General features: G+C 42.1%; 1 non-coding gene across 1 annotated transcript; it reads left to right on the forward strand.

Moving 5' to 3' along the window:
• The first annotated feature begins 432 nt into the window (after positions 1 to 432).
• On the forward strand, positions 433 to 536 carry LOC139180252 (U6 spliceosomal RNA). Its single transcript, XR_011564587.1, has one exon. It is a non-coding gene; the product is annotated as a U6 spliceosomal RNA (small nuclear RNA).
• The last annotated feature ends 16,434 nt before the right edge of the window (positions 537 to 16,970 follow it).

The following is a 16,970-nucleotide window of genomic DNA, read 5'->3' on the forward strand; positions in this document are numbered from 1 at the left end:
TTTTTATCTGGCTGTGACTTCACTGCAGGGCACGGGCTTCCTCTAGTTGCAGTGAGCGGGGGCTAGCCTCCTTGCAGTGCACGGGCTGTTCATTGCACTGAGTGGCTTCTCTCGTTGCAGATCACAGGCTCTAGGGTGGGCGGGCTTCTGTAGTTGCGGCTAGTGGGTCCTAGAGCACAAGATCCGCAGTTGCGCCTCTGGACCCAACGGCACAGGCTCAGTAGTTGTGGCACACGGGCTTAGCTGCTCCTCGGCACGTGGGATCGTCCCGGACCAAGGGTCGAACCCGTGTCTCCTGCATTGGCAGGTGGATTCTTATCCACCTGGCTTTGATTCTAAAGACAACAGAGAACCAAGCGAAGATTCTAAGCAGGCCAGTGACATGGCCGGAACAAAAGTGATGGCGTGTGGGGTTAAAATCAGAACTGGGGAGTGCCTGCTTCAGCAGCACATATACTGATATTGGGACAATATAGAGATTAGCATGACCCCGGCGCAAGGATGACACGCAAATTCATAAAGCGTTCTCTATGTTTGATGAAAGTTAGCTAGAGAGTAGCCCCCACTTGCTATATATGGCTTCCCTTGTGGCTCAGCTGGTAAAAAAATCTGCCTGCAATGAGGAAGACCTGGGTTCGATCCCTGGGTTGGGAAGATCCCCTGGGAAAGGGAAAGGCTACGCACAGACCAAAATTTAAAAAAAAAAAAATATATATATATATATATATATATATATATAAAATTTTAAAAACCTGAGCAGAGGGGGAGATGGCAGTTTAGAAAATGAGTCAGTCTACATTAGAAACTAATACAATATTGTAAAGCAACTATACTCCAGTAAAAATTTAGAATAAAATAAAATTTCAGGAGCTCTGGCTATAAACCTGGCTCCTGCAATGTCAAAGGAAAAATGAGTTAGGGGCATGGGTCCAGAAAATGATGTACACTGAACAAAACAGACTGCGAGAGAGTACACAGACCCAAGCTCCCACTACATAAGAACACAAAGCACGTTGACTGAGATCAGGAGCGAATCTGGAATTGAGCCTGTCATGTTGAACATTCAGAGGTTTCTCTCTCCCAGGCAGCAGCTTCTTTATGATGTTTTTATTGTACAAAATATTGTTTAGAATTCTGTAGCCTAAGTTAAAAGCATTACTTAAGGGGAAGAGAATACTACACCGAGAGGTTAAGAACAGAGTCATTATCCTCTGATCCTGTCTGGAAGGTGAGGTGGTTTCAGACAGTTACTTTTTATATGACTGTTATGAAAATATAGAGCCTAGTTACATATCAATTACTCTTTAACTACTCTGAATTTATGGGATTATGGATGATTTAAAAAAAATAGTTTCATATTTTTATGTTTTCAACAATGAGGTCATACCCCTTCATCTACCATTCTCCAAACCGGACTCTGATTTTAATATAGATGCGTGTGGGATTTGTTTTACATAGAAATGCAATGGAATCATAAACCCTGAAGCTGAAGGTAGTTCCTCTTGGGGAATGAGCTGAGCAAGCCAGCTGGTCCCTGGGCTCACTGTGGCCTCAGCTGTGGGCAAAGCAACCTAGACCCCAGGGCACGTGGGGAAGTCAAGCCTGGCTACCAGCAGGTTCCTGCAGCCATGAGACCCGCCGAGTCCATGCTGCTCACCAGTCCAACCAGTAGACAGTCAGGAGGGGCTGGTTAGCTTCTCTTGTGTGTGTGGGCAGCGAGTTAATTTCCTCTGCTCTTAGAAACTGCTTCTTTTGGCTTCTGCAGCCTGAATATGAATTAGCACCCTTTCTTCTCCTGCGCATCTACCCATCTCAGGGCGACGCCAATGCCAAGGATACACAAAGTCCTTTTTCTTCTTTGCCTCTAGTTTCCTGACTTTGCTCTCTCCTTCTGCCTCTCTCTCTGCTTTTGCTCAGCCCCAGTCTGCTGTCTTTTCTTTTTGGATCCTGTGTCCTAGGCTTGCTGGCTGATTTCCTCTTTAATCCATGAGAAGGCTGCATTGACACCATCGGACAAATGGGCCCTTGGATAGGTCTGTGTGGTCTTCTCCAGTGGGACTGTGCAGAAAGCAGGCTGCAGGGTTTGAGCCGCTTTGACGGTGATATATTCCAGGACCAAAGAGCCATGTAAACATAGTTACCTGCTGGAAAGTTTTTTTTTAAAGTGTGTATTTAGGATGCGGGCAAGCTGTTTATTCTATTGAAAATGTCACCCAACAATGGTGTTGAAAATATCATTTCCGTTTTCAATACCATTCAATGCCAAAATGGTATTGAAAAGAGAATATTCAATTTTATTGAAAATCACCCTACTAGCAACGGTATTCAGCTGCATAGGGATCATGACACGCCAGGCCCAATTTCCTCACTGGGTTTAACACAGGCACCTTTAAAGAACTGCTTCGTACTTTTTGGCCATGACGATATGATTTACTATATTAAAATAGTAAACGAATAATGAATAACTGACATTATTTACTTATTAGTATCTCCTTAGTGCAATGGGTGAGCTCCCAAAAAGTAGTATATAAACCAAATTAAGAATAGAATTTAAAATGACCAAGCTCTGGGATGAAATGCTATGGTTAACTGCTGGAGAAATAAAGAATCTTTTTGAAAATGAGGTGGCAGTGTTAGAATGTGGGAAAGTGATAGAATTTGGAGGAATAAAAGCTGGCTTCAGTTCCAATTCTGCAGACTGTGAGCTGTACAATACCTAAGTGCTCTCAGCCTCGGTTTTCCTCTGTAAAACAGGGATTATTTCAGAACGTGATTGCACTTGGAAAATTACAAAGGACTATCCAGGTGTGAGCTGGTGCTATGATTATCGCAGAGACTTGTAATACACACGTTCCTGCGTGATTCTCCTGTATCCGGTGGTGGAGACAGCTGATTTTATTATACTTCTCTGTATAGATGAGATACTTAGCTGTGTGTGTGCTCTGTCGCTCAGTCCTGTCCGACTCTTTGCAACTCCAGGGACTATAGCCCACCAGGCTCCTCTGTTCAGGGGATTTCCCAGGCAAGAATATTGGAGTGGGTTGCCATTTCCTCCTCCAGGGGATCTTTGTAACCCAGGGATCAAATCTGCGTCTCTTGCATTTCCTCCTTTGGCAGGCAGGTTCTTTACCACTAGTACTACCTGGAGAGTGAGGAAAGTCTAGGGATTGACCCAAGGTACCATCTCACCAAAGGTAGCAGAGACAAAATCCCAAACCCAACTTCTCTGGCTCCTAAATCCGTACCTTTCCTACTAAAGCACACTGCCTCAGGCTTTAGGAGGGGGAAGGGGAGATGAATTCTTTCACATCAATATGTTTTCCTGCTCCAGTGGAGACTGGGGGTGGGTATAGGAATGGGTGGGGACTGCAATTCTGGGTCTATCGGTCTCTCTCTCATTAGGTATGTGATCGCAGACTGTATCTATGCTGTCGTGTCCAACTCTTTGTGACCCCATGGACTGTAACTCCCCAGGATCCTCTGTCCCTGGGATTTTCCAGGCAAGAAAACTGGAGTGGGTTGCCATTTCTTTCTACAGGGGATCTTCCTGACCCAGGAATCCAACCCAGGTCTCTTGAGTGTCTTAAATTGCAGGTAAATTCTTTACTGCTTGAGTCGTCGGAAGAGATGCAATTATATGAACCCAGATATAATACTTAACCTCACTAAATGGGTCTAACCTAACTAAATGGGTCTCCATTTAGTCAACTATTAAGATAATAATTTAATTTGTAGGGTGGGTAGATGAAATACAATGATGTCTTACACAAGGTGCATAAAAAGCAATCATTAAGGAAAATACCAGATGAATTCAGGCCTACACAGGTGTGGGAGAGAAGAAATCCAGCGTGTCTAAAGTGGCCTGTGGAAGGCAGTGTTTCTGTCTGCCCTGCTGTCCTGCGGGGCCGCTTGGTGATCAGGAGGAGAACATTCCCATCTTCTGTGAATTTCCTCCATCCATAGTCACGGTAGCCATTGAAGCTGTCTGCAATTCAGAATATCCTTCCCATTTCTTCCTGAAAAGCAATAATGGAATTCTTTCTTTTCAATTGATTTACAATGTTGTGTTAATGTCTGCTGTATAGCAAAGTGATTCAGTTATATACAAACATGCGTTCTTTTTTTAAAAAATATTCTTTTCCATCGTGGTTTCTCACACGATATTGGATACAGTTCCCTGTGCTATACAGCAGGACCTTGCTGTTTATCTGTGTTATATGTAGCAGTTTCTTTCTGCTAATCCCAAACTCCTAGTTTATCCCTCCTGACCCCTTTCACTTTGGGTAACCATTAGTTTATTTTCTATATCTGTGAGTCTGCTTCTGTTTTGTAAATAAGTTCATTTGTATCCCTTTTTTTAGATTCCACGTAGAAGTGATATCATGATATATGTCTTGTCTGGCTTACTTCACTTAGTATGATCATCTCCAGGTGCGTGTGATGTGGTTTTCTTTTCTTTTCAAGTACAATTGCTTTACAATGTTGGGTTAGTTTCTGCTGTACAACAGTGTGAATCAGCCATGTGTACATATGTAGCCCCTCTCTCTTGAGCCTCCCTCCCACCCCCGTCCCACCCCTCTAGGGCGTCACAGAGCACCGAGCTGAGCTCCCTGTGTCGTACAGCAGCTCCCCACTGGCTGCCTATTCTATGCATGGTAGTGCATCATCCCTCAAATGGACAGAGTGAGGCCGTGTGGTCTAAATACTGATAAAAGATGTTTTATAATTCTCTCAAAAGAGATCAAATGAGGCTTATAGAAACATATTGCAACAAAGTTTAGAGCAGCAGCATACTGAAGACGTTGATGGGAACGCCAACAACCAGAAGAAACTTTCAAAAACTGAGCAGAATATGAAAAGACATGGTCACGATAAAACAGAAAAGTCACAAAGTATAAATAGAGGAAAATGAAACGGGTCTGTGATGAGCTAAAAAGGGAAAAGAAGGAAACCAAAAACAAAACAGCAAAATCTAATCTATGGGCCAGAATTGTGCAGAGAATCGAATAGGGAATGTGAAGGAAGCACGTGGTGGACTGACCACATTAATGGCCCTGAGTGATAGTCTCCCCCCCTGCACGCCCTTTACTCTGTAGCTCTGGAGTCCCTTCCACTCTGACTTTGGGCTCTGCTGTCTGACTTGACAAAGAGACAGGAACAAACTTGACTCGTATAGAGGCTTCACAAGTGCTCAAGCCCTTAGGCTGTCCACCTTCTCTTCCGCCTGCCTTGAGCCCGTGCCTAGGCTAGCCTTGTGGAAGATGAGTGACCACATGGGGCAGCGTCGTCATTCCAGCTATAGATAGCCTCGCAGCCAAAGGCTGTCATCCCTCCCACTGGCCACAGGCGAAGGAAGCCAAGCTGAGCTATTAGCTGAGTCCAGCTCAGATGGGCTGATCCCCTGACCTGTGAGTAATACACAGTTATTGTTTAAGCCATCTTGTTTGAGGTGGTTTGTCATAGAGCAGTAGTTAACTGATAACACAGGCTTGAGAAAGTATCCTAGAATTTAGGGGAAATAGCAGAGAAACCGGAGAAGGCAATGGCACCCCACTCCAGTACTCTTGCCTGGAAAATCCCATGGATGGAGGAACCTGGTAGGCTGCAGTCCATGGGGTCACTAAAGAGTCAGACACGACTGAGCGACTTCACTTTCACTTGTCACTTTCATGCATTGGAGAAGGAAATGGCAACCCACTCCAGTGTTCTTGCCTGGAGAATCCCAGGGACGGGGGAGCCTGGTGGGCTGCCGCCTATGGGGTTGCACAGAGTCGGACATGACTGAAACGACTTAGCAGCAGCAGCAGCAGCAGCTGCAGAGAAACACAGAGAATGTGCGTTTAGAGGACAAGGACATCCAACACATGGATAGCTGGTATTCCCACAGAAAACATCAGAAAAAATCAAGCAGAAGGAATTATCAAAAGCAAATTAAAAAAATTTTTTTTCCTAGGTGAAGAAATCCTATGTAGTCAAATTAAAAGTATTCATCAAGTTTAAGACAAAATTTATTTTAAAGGCTTATACCAAGGTATCATCAGGCACATTCTGAATTAACACATATTTTCTTCTGTAGTCTATTAATATGCTAAATTACACTGATTGATTTTCAAGTATTAAAATATCTTTGCACTCCTGGGATGACCCCCACTTGGTTGTGATGTATTATCATTTTTATATATTTCTGGGCTCAATTTGCTAACATTTTTGCTCAGAGTTTTTGTTTTATATGTTCCTAAGAGATATGGGTCTGTAGTTTCCTTGTAATATCTTTGTTTACTTTTGATCTTAGAGTAATGCTGACCTCATAAAAGAAGTTGGAAAGTATTCCTTCCTCTTCTATTTTCTGGAAGAGAGTATGTAGAGTTGTTTCTTCCTCAAGCATTCGGTAGAATTTGCCAGTGAAACCCTTTGGGTGTGAAGCTTTCTTTATGAGAAAGTTTTAAGTATATTTTACTACAAATTCAATGTATTCAATAGATACAGAACTATTTCAAGTCATCTATTTTCTTCTTGAGTGAGTTTTTATCTTTCAAAGAATTGGTTGATTTTATCTAAATGGTCATATACATGAGCATAGAATTTTTGACAGTGTTTTCTTGTTATTTTTTAATATCTGTATGTTCTGTCGTGGTGATGCTATTTTGTGACTCCTCTTTTTCCTTGGTCAGTGTAGCAAATATTTTTTTTCTTTTTTTAATCTGTCAAAGAACCAGATTTGGGTTCATTGATTTCTCTACCATTCTTGTTTCTGGTATTATTGAACTCACGTCTTATCTTTATTATTTTTTAAATTTTATTTTATTTTTAAACTTTACATAATTGTATTAGTTTTGCCAAATATCAAAATGAATCCACCACAGGTATACATGTGTTCCCCATCCTGAACCCTCCTCCCTCCTCCCTCCCTGTACCATCCCTCTGGGTCGTCCCAGTGCACTAGCCCCAAGCATCCAGTATCGTGCATCGAATCTGGACTGGCAACTCGTTTCTTACATGATATTCTACATGTTTCAATGCCATTCTCCCAAATCTTCCCACCCTCTCCCTCTCCCACAGAGTCCATAAGACTGTTCTATACATCAGTGTCTCTTTTGCTGTCTCGTACACAGGGTTATTGTTACCATCTTTCTAAATTCCATATATATGCGTTAGTACCCTAATCAAAAAATGGGCCAAAGAACTAAATAGACATTTCTCCAAAGAAGACATACAGATGGCTAACAAACACATGAAAAGATGCTCAACATCACTCATTACCAGAGAAATGCAAATCAAAACCACTATGAGGTACCATTTCACACCAGTCAGAATGGCTGCGATCCAAAAGTCTACAAATAATAAATGCTGGAGAGGGTGTGGAGAAAAGGGAAGCCTCTTACACTGTTGGTGGGAATGCAAACTAGTACAGCTACTATGGAGAACAGTGTGGAGATTCCTTAAAAAACTGGAAATAGAACTGCCTTATGATCCAGCAACCCCACTGCTGGGCATACACACTGAGGAAACCAGAAGGGAAAGAGAAACGTGTACCCCAATGTTCGTCGCAGCACTGTTTATAATAGCCAGGACATGGAAGCAATCTAGATGTCCTTCAGCAGATGAATGGATAAGAAAGCAGTGGTACATATACACAATGGAGTATTACTCAGCCATTAAAAAGAATACATTTGAATCAGTTCTAATGAGGTGGATGAAACTGGAGCCTATTATACAGAGTGAAGTAAGCCAGAAGGAAAAACGTCTTATCTTTAATATTCCCTTCTTCCTGCTTGCTTTGGGTTTTAATTTGTTCTTTCATTGGATGGAAGCTTAGATTATTGTGTGCTGTGGACTGAATATGTCCCCCATCAAATTCACATGTTGAAACTCTAAGCCCCAGCGAATGGGATTTGAGATGGGATTTTGGAGAAGAGAGTAGAGTTAGATGAGGTCGTGACAGTTGATACCCTGTAAAAGAGGGGGACACATGGGATCTCTCTCTGAGGGCCATTGCCAAGAACCTGACCTTCCTGGACCCCTTATCTTATACCTCCGGCTTCCAGAACTGTGAGAAATAAATGTTGTTGAAGTCATCCAGTCCATGGAATTTGTTATAGCCTGAGCTGACTTAGACTGTGGACCATAGTGGGCCAACCTTTGAAATGGAAAGTTCGAACAATGTATTTGAAAAGACGATATAATGGATTTTAAAAGTCTACATCAAACTTTGTACCTTAGAGATATTTCCTATGCTTATTCAATGAGAGCTGCTTTGGTGGCAAGTTTAGAAACCCTCTCAAATTATTTTTTAATTTAATTTTCTTTATACTCGAACAGAGTTGATTGGCAATGTTGTGTTAGTTTCAGATGTACAGCTAAGCGATTTACTTATACATATGTGTGTGTGTTAATTATTCAGTCATGTCCGACTCTTTGCAACCCTGTGGACTATAGCCTGCCAGGCTCCTCTGTCCATAGGATTCTCCAGGCAAGAATACTAGAGAGGGTTGCCATGCCCTTCTCCAGGGGATCTTCCTGACCCAGGGACTGAACCCAGGTCTTCTGCATTGCAGGCAGATTCTTTATCATCTGAGCCACCTGGGAAGCCCACTTATACATATATCCATTCTTTTTCAGATTCTTTTCCCGTATCAATCATTACAGAATACTGAATATAGTTCCCTGAGCTATACAGTGGGTCCTTATGTATTATATATATGTTTGTGTGTATATATGTTAATACCAAACTCTTAATTTATCCCTTCCACCACATAGAAACTCTCTCAAACTAGCGTAATTCAGTGAAGGAGCCGTGATGAGCATCTGAGGAGCTGCAATCCAGCTGGCTTCAGGCTCCAGCTCTGGTCCAGTTGGCTGTGACCAAGGCAACAGGTCCCACCCCCATGAACAAGAAGGGCATTATCTGAGTTTAGCACATATTCAGAACATATCTGTGACATGACAGCCTTCAGAGGACGTGTGTCCTCTTCGTGTTCTCTCTCTCTCTCTCTTTCACACACACACACACGCACACGCACACACGCATGTCCACACATGCTCACTGCTCTATGGATGGCACCTCCTAAGGGCATCCCAGTTTCCCAGGTGTTTTTCAAGTTGTGAATTGCCACTATTAACGGTAGAAGATTAATTTAGTGTGTTGCTTGGCTCTGGAAAAAATGAACTAGAATAACAAAATATCCAGGATCGCTTTACCAGTAAGGCTATGTATTGTTTTGAGATCTTTACTTTCCTTTTTATGTAAAAATGTATATTTCTCTAAAAAGTTTACAAAACACTCAATTCTTGGTACAAACACAATTGCACTCAGCCCCCACCCCGAAGGAGGGAACAACCCCATGTGGACTAAATTATCAATTCACCTACTTCCCTTCCGCATTCACCTAGAAAGAGGGCTGTCTCCAGGCATGAAACATCCACATTGGGCTTAATTGTCTATCTGTGTGAAGTTTTGATATAAAGTTATGTTAACGTGGTACAATGGATGGGAAATCTTTAATCTTCCCCTGTGTCCATGTGATTTTAAGTAATATCTGTACCATCTACTCCTAGAAAGTTTGACGAGGCTCATCTGTTGGGCTGGCTGGGATATACACCTGTTTCACTGGCAGTGTCTTTTAATGACAAGTTCAACTCTTTTAAATTTTACTGATCTGTTCAGTTCTGCTATTTCTTTTTGCATTGATATTGGTTTATTTAATTTACCTGAAAAGCATTTATTTTTGCATTGATATTGGTTTATTTATCTAAAAAGCATTTATTTTCTCCAACTTTTCAAATATTTGAAAATATTCTAATTTGTAGAAGTCTTTTTTTTATACTTATTAAATCTCTTCTGCATCTGTTTCTAATATTTAATGTTATATGTTTATTTTTCATAATTGGACTTACTAGAGGTGTGTCTATTTGATTGTTGCTTGTTGTTTTCAGAGAAATGGCTCTTGAATTTATTTAATTCTACCATTTTTGCATTTTAAAATTCATCATTTTGGCTCTTATCTTTCTCAGTTTCTTCTGCTTTCCTTAGATTTAAAAAATACATAGTTTTGCTATTTACTAATTTCTTTAAGAGAATTCTTGATGTATTTATTTTAATACTTTCCTAATTAGTAATGAAGTCATTTCAAGTGATGAATTTCTTTAAATACCATTTTGGCCTTACTCTGTAATTAGAGTGTCTTATGACCAACCTAGATAGCATATTGAAAAGCAGAGACATTACTTTGCCAACAAAGGTCCGTCTAGTCAAGGCTGTGGTTTTTCCTGTGGTCTTGTATGGATGTGAGAGTTGGACTGTGAAGAAAGCTGAGCGCTGAAGAATTGACGCTTTTGAACTGTGGTGTTGGAGAAGACTCTTGAGAGTCCCTTGGACTGCAAGGAGATCCAACTAGTCCATTCTGAAGGAGATCAGCCCTGGGATTTCTTTGGAAGGAATGATGCTAAAGCTGAAACTCCAGTACTTTGGCCACCTGATGTGAAGAGTTGACTCATTGGAAAAGACCCTGATGCTGGGAGGGATTGGGGGCAGGAGGAGAAGGGGACGACAGAGGATGAGATGGCTGGATGGCATCACTGACTCGATGGACGTGAGTCTAAGTGAACTCTGGGAGTTGGTGATGGACAGGGAGGCCTGGCGTGCTGTGATTCATGGGGTCGCAAAGAGTCGGACACGACTGAGCGACTGAACTGGACTGAACTGAAAAGATTTTTGACTGTTTTCAATTGAAATTTCTATTTTACTTTTTAAAATTATTGTATCGTGACAGCAGAATTGTGGCCTATATGATTTTGGCTTTTTAAAATTGAGTGGGGTATTCATATGTGGAACCTAATTTTTTTTTAATGATACAAATGAACTTATTTATAAAACAGACTCAGATTTTGAAAATAAACTTCTGAGGAGGACAGTAGGCTTTCAAATACAAAAGGCTCTATTGGGGTATAAATTGGCACAGAGAGTGGGTCTGTAAGTAAAAGACCCTCAGGGAAAAAGTGGAGTTGGGGCTCCTGAGGGTCACCCACCCCAGGCCGGAAAGCTGGTCGTCTGTGTAGTCAGCTAAGGGGGCCCTTGGGTCTCAGACCTCAGGCCCCATGAAGTTAAGGCTCAAATCAGAGTCTAAGCCTTAAGTAAAATGTCCCAGCAAAGTGACAAATTCCAGACCAAGGTGGCTTGGCTGGAAACAAAATAGACAAAGCCAAATATTTGAAAATACTAAAATCAGTCTCACAATCAAGCCAAATTGCAACAGCTAAGTTCTGTACTTTGCTCTCACCTTTAGTGCGGAGGGTTAAGTCCTGTGAGTCGGACTCTGGTGTTTGCCATGGTGGCAGGGATTGGGGGTGTGGGCAGACCCCGAACTGGGAGGAAACCCAGACTCCTGGGTGGGGCTGGGCGCGTCCCTCCAGACACTGCGGCTATGCCAGGTGGTCGGGCATCCCTCCGCAGCTGCTTTGGATGACTGGTTTGAAGAGCAGCATCAATGGATGCCGGTGCCATGGAAACCTCCCCAGTCCATTTCCCTCTCCATAACCTGGGACTAAGACGTTTACAACACGACAAGAAGGTGCAGTCCAACTCCAGCTGTCTAGCTAACTGGTACAGTTATTCATAGAGCTGCCTGACCCTGGCACAAGAAGCCAACTTCTGTATTGGGTTTCAGCAACTTGAGCGACTAAAAATAACATTGTCAGGTGGCCTAGTAAGACTCCATGGAGTTATGTCTCCAGGGCAAGAAGAGTCTGTTAAGTCAGGGTCTGTGGATGACTGAGCACTGTGTTCCAGCACACCCATCTGAAGAGGAGAACCACAGAGAAAGAAGCAGAGCGGGGGTCAGAGAGACAAATAAGACATCATATGTATCCCTGAACTCAGCCAAGATGGACGCAACTTCTGTCCATTCTGGTACTTTCGTTTCTTGCCTAAGACAGTTTCAGTAGGATTTCTATTGTAGGTAACCAAAATGTTCTGACTAATACAAGTGGCATAAATGTTGGAAAGAAGGGAAAACTTTTCACTAGTGAAAGTTTTTAATTACCTGGAAACCCCAGAGAATCAGCCGAAAACTTATTCAAGCAAATAAAAGATGAATCTTTTTTTTTCAATAAGTGGTGTTGGGTTGTTAGATCACTACTTCAGACCAAAATACATTTCAGAAAGAAAAAAGATGTAATTAAACCACAAAAGAAATAGAAGAAAACATGGGGTTTTCCCTGGTGGCTCAGATGGTAAAGAATCTGCCCTGCAATGCAAGAGACCCATGTTCCATCCCTGGGTTGGAAAGATCCCCTGTAGAAGGAAATGGCAACCCACTCCAGTATTCTTGCCTGGGAAATCCTACGAGGAGCCTGGGCAGCCACAGTCCATGGGGTCCCAAGAGTTGGTCACGGCTTAGCAACTTTACAACACATGAACACATTTTTATCTGATTTAGGTATAAGAAAAGTTTTCCTTAGCATTCAAGCCAAAGCAGAAGATAAGACAGAATTGTAAAAGTTAACTCTCATTTTAATAACAATAAAGCACAGAACGGAAAACCATTTAAGATGGGAAATTTGAGGGGAGGATCTGGTTTGGGGCTTTCAGGGACGGTTTGAGAGTGGAGAAAATGGTTGATTTGCTTTGGGGAGTGCTGGTATTTGTGGAAACCACTCTGTCAAAATGAACTACAAATATATACAGTACGGCTAAAACTGAGAGGTGATCCCAAGTTTAGAGACATGTGTTTGAAACAATTTAGTGTATAGATGATAGTTAAATCTACTAGGCCTTCATAGAATTGGTCAACTTCAGCTTCTTCAGCATCAGACGTCCTTTTCATCATAGGGGATTGGAATACAAAAGTAGGAAGTCAAGAGTTACCTGGAGTAACAGGCAAGTTTGGCCTTGAAATACAAAATGAAGCAGGGCAAAGGCTAACAGAGTTTTGTCAAAAGACCACACTGGTCATAGCAAACACCCTTTTCCAACAACACAAGAGATGACTCTACACATGGACATCACCAGATGATCAGTACCGAAATCAGATTGATTATGTTCTTCACAGCTGAAGATGGAGAAGCTCTATACAGTCAGCAAAAACAAGACCGGGAGCTGACTGTGGCTCGGATCATGAGCTCTTTGTTGCAAAATTCAGGCTTACTCTGAAGAAAGTAGGGAAAACCACGAGGCTATTCAAGTATGACTGAAATCAAATCCCTTATGACTATACAGTGGAGGTGATAAATAGATTCAAAGGATTCGCTCTGGTAGGCAGAGCGCTGGAAGAACTATGGATAGAAGTTTGCAACATTGTACAGGAGGCAGTGACCAAAACTATCCCAAGGAAAAGAAATTCAAGAAGGCAAAGTAGTTGTCTAAGGAGGCTTTGCAAATAGCTTTTCTCTTCTTTGCAAAAAAAAAAAAAAGAAGAGAAGCAAAAGACAAGGAGAAAGGGAAAGATATACCCACTGAATGCTGATCTTCAGAGAAGGGCATGGAGAGACAAAGTGCCTCTTAAGTGAACAATGTGAAGAAATAGAGGAAAACAACAGAATGGAAAAGACTAGTGATCTCTCCAAGAAAACTGGAGATACCAAGTGAACATCCAAGTCTTTGCGACCCCATAAACTATAGCCCACCAGGCTCCTCTGTCCATGGGATTTTCCAGGCAAGAATACTGGAGTGGGTTTCCATTTCTTTCTCTAGGGGACCTTCCCAACCCAGGGATCAAACCCGGATCTCCTGCATTGCAGGTGGATTCTTTACCACTAGCAACACCTGGAAAGCTCCCATGCTAGCAAGATTATGCTCAAAATCCTTCAAGCTAGGTTTCAGCAGTATATGAACCAAAAGCTTCTAGTTGTATAATGTGGATTTTGAAGACTCGGAGGAAGCAGAGATCAAATTGTCAACAGTCGTTGGATCATGGAGAAAGTAAGGGAATTTCAGAAAAACATCTACTTCTGCTTCATAGACTATGCTAAAGCTTTGATTATGTGGATCACAACAAACTGGAAAATTCTTAAAGAGATGGGAATACCAGACCAACTTACCTGTCTCCTAAGAAACCTGTATGCAGATCAAGAAGCAACAGTTAGAACCGGACATGGAACAATAGACTGGTTCAAAATCAGGAAAGGAGTATGTCAAGGCTGTATATTGTCACCCTGCTTATTTAACTTACATGCAGAGTACATCATGAGAAACGCTGGGCTGGATGAAGCACAAGCTGGAATCAAGATTGTTTGGAGAAATATCAATAACCTCAGATATGCAGATGACACCACCCTTATGGCAAAAAGTGAAGAGGAACTAAAGAGCCTCTTGATGAAGTTGAAAGAGGAAAGTGAAAAAAGATGGCTTGAAACTCAGCATTCAAAAAACTAAGATCATTACTTCTTGGCAAATAGAAGGGGGAAAAGTGGAAACAGTGACAGATTTTATTTTAGGAGCTCCAAAATCACTGCTGACATGAAATTAAAAGACACTTGCTCCTTAGAAAAAAAGCTATGACAAACCTACACAGTGAATTGAAAAGCAGAGACATCACTTTACTGACAAAGGTCCATATAGTCAAAGCTATTGTTTTCCCAGTAGTCATGTACAGATGTGAGAGTTGGACCATAAAGAAGGCTGGCCACCAAAGAATGAACACTTTCAAATTGTGGTGTTGGAGAAGACAAGGGTCCCTTGGACAGCAAGGAGATCAAACAGTCAGTCCTAAAGGAAATCACCCCTGAATATTCACTGGAAGGACTGATGCTGAAGCTGACACTCCAATACTTTGGCCACTGGATGTGCAGAGCTGACTCATAGAAAAAGATCCTGTTGCTGGGAAAGATAAGCGGCAAAAAGAGAAGGGGGGCAGCAGAGGAAGAGATGGTTAGATAGCATCACTGACTCCATGGACAAGAGTTGAGCAAACTCTGGGAGATAGTGGAGGACAGAGAAGCCTTGTGTGCTGCAATCCATGGGGTCACAGAGTTGGGCATGACTTACTGACTGAACAACAAGATCTACTAGAGTGGATGGGATTACCGAGGAGTGAGAAAAGAAGTGGTCCCCAGAAGACAGTAACATTTAAATCCCAGGAGAATGTTTATATCCTTCAGGGCAAGAGACACTCCAGGTTTGAGCATCCTGAGTTATCCCTGTGGCCCTGAAAATATGTAACACAATGCTGGGTACACATTGAATATTCTGTAAGCACCCTTTTGATTTTTTCCACTTTTAAAATTTTAATTAACTTAAAAATAGGTCAATTCATATGATTCAAAATTAAAAGGGTGTGAAAAGATATTTTCTTGGTACCTCTGTCCCTAAGCCACTATTTCTTCCCCCTGGAATCAATGAACATCAATACTTTCTTGCATATCATTTCAGAGACATTTTATGTATATGTAAGTAAACAAAGATACATTTAGTAAAGCCCTCTTGTTTCAATTCCCTTTTTCAACAGACACAGTGTTTCAGAGACTGTGTCCTATCAGTAAAGCAAGAGCTTTCTCATTCTTTTTAATGACTGTACAGTATTTCAATTTACACACTAATTTATTTAACCAGGCCTTCTGTGACAGCTATGAAGTAGGAGTCCCCAGCCTCCCGGATCTAATGCCTGATTGTCTGAGGTGAAGCTGATGCAATTATAATAGAAATAAAGTGCGCAGTAAATGGAACGCACTTGAATCATCCCCAAACTATCCCCTGGCCCCGCCCCCCATCCATGGGAAAATTGTCTTCCATGAGATCCCCGATGCCGAAAACGCTTGGGGACGGCTGCTCTAAAGGTTATTTACAATATTTTGATTTAACTAACAGGGCCAGGATAGAAAATTTTTATTGCAAGTTATCCAGTGGCGGTGGTTTTGAAATGTGTCACCTTGATTAGGCTGAACCACGGGCTTCACAATTCCCTGTTGTGTATATTTCCTGCCAGGGCGGACCAGGGAGACATTTTGGTCACATGAGTTTGGAGGACAGATGTGAAGATGTAGCCATTTGTTCTTACCCCGAAAGATGAAATGTCTGTCTTCTCTTCCCTATTTTCCAATAAGCTGTGGTTTATACACTTTTTTCCGCTGGGCTTTTAGGTGGGACCCACCTGAAGCATTGCAGGCCGGTTAATTGTTGCTTTGTTCTTTCCTGGTTAAGTTTCCTAGGCAGCCTTTAGAACAGTAAGTTAATACTCCAGCCATCTTGCAGATTTCTCTCTTAGCCACTCACTTCTAAAATTCCTTAGCAAGGTCACAGATGGTGTCCCTCTCTGTGGTATTTTAGTCAAATCAAGGCTTTTGTTTACACCTTTTTTCCTGCAGGCCAAATAGTGGAGATATTTTTGGTTAGAATTGGAGTTTGATCTCATGGACTCTCCAAGCCAAGCACTCTCCAAGTGCTGTTATCTGTTCTGGGGACCCCACTGGTGTGGGCGATTATGTGTCTGTAGACACTGCTAAGGCCATATTTTCGTGCCCTCTTGTGAGCTGATACAACTTTGCAGCACTGGGAGAGTAAGAATTACTGTACTTTTCAGCACATGAATTCATTAGAAATGATTGCAAGAGCAAGGGATTTTTTTGAGACTACGTATCTCGTCTAAAGCTTTCATTTTACAGATGAAGAAGGCTGAGGTGAAGAAACTTAAGTTAAAAAGTGATGAGTTAGGGGCTTCCCTGGTGGATCGGTGGTAAAGAATCTGCCTGCCAGTGCAGGAGACACGGGTTCAATCCCTGGTCTGGGAAGATCCCACATGCCACGGAGCAACTAAGCCCACAACTACTGAGCCTGTGCTCTCGAGCCCGGGAGCTGCAATTACTGAAGCCTGAAAACCCTGGCATCCAGATGGCATTCGGTCCCATCACTTCATGGGAAATAGATGGGGAAACAGTGGAAACAGTGTCAGACTTTATTTTTTGGGCTCCAAAATCACTGCAGATGGTGACTGCAGCCATGAAATTAAGAGACGCTTACTCCTTGGAAGAAAAGTTATGAC

This window comes from Bos indicus, chromosome 27 (assembly GCF_029378745.1).
Source record: "Bos indicus isolate NIAB-ARS_2022 breed Sahiwal x Tharparkar chromosome 27, NIAB-ARS_B.indTharparkar_mat_pri_1.0, whole genome shotgun sequence".
Lineage (NCBI taxonomy): Eukaryota > Metazoa > Chordata > Mammalia > Artiodactyla > Bovidae > Bos > Bos indicus.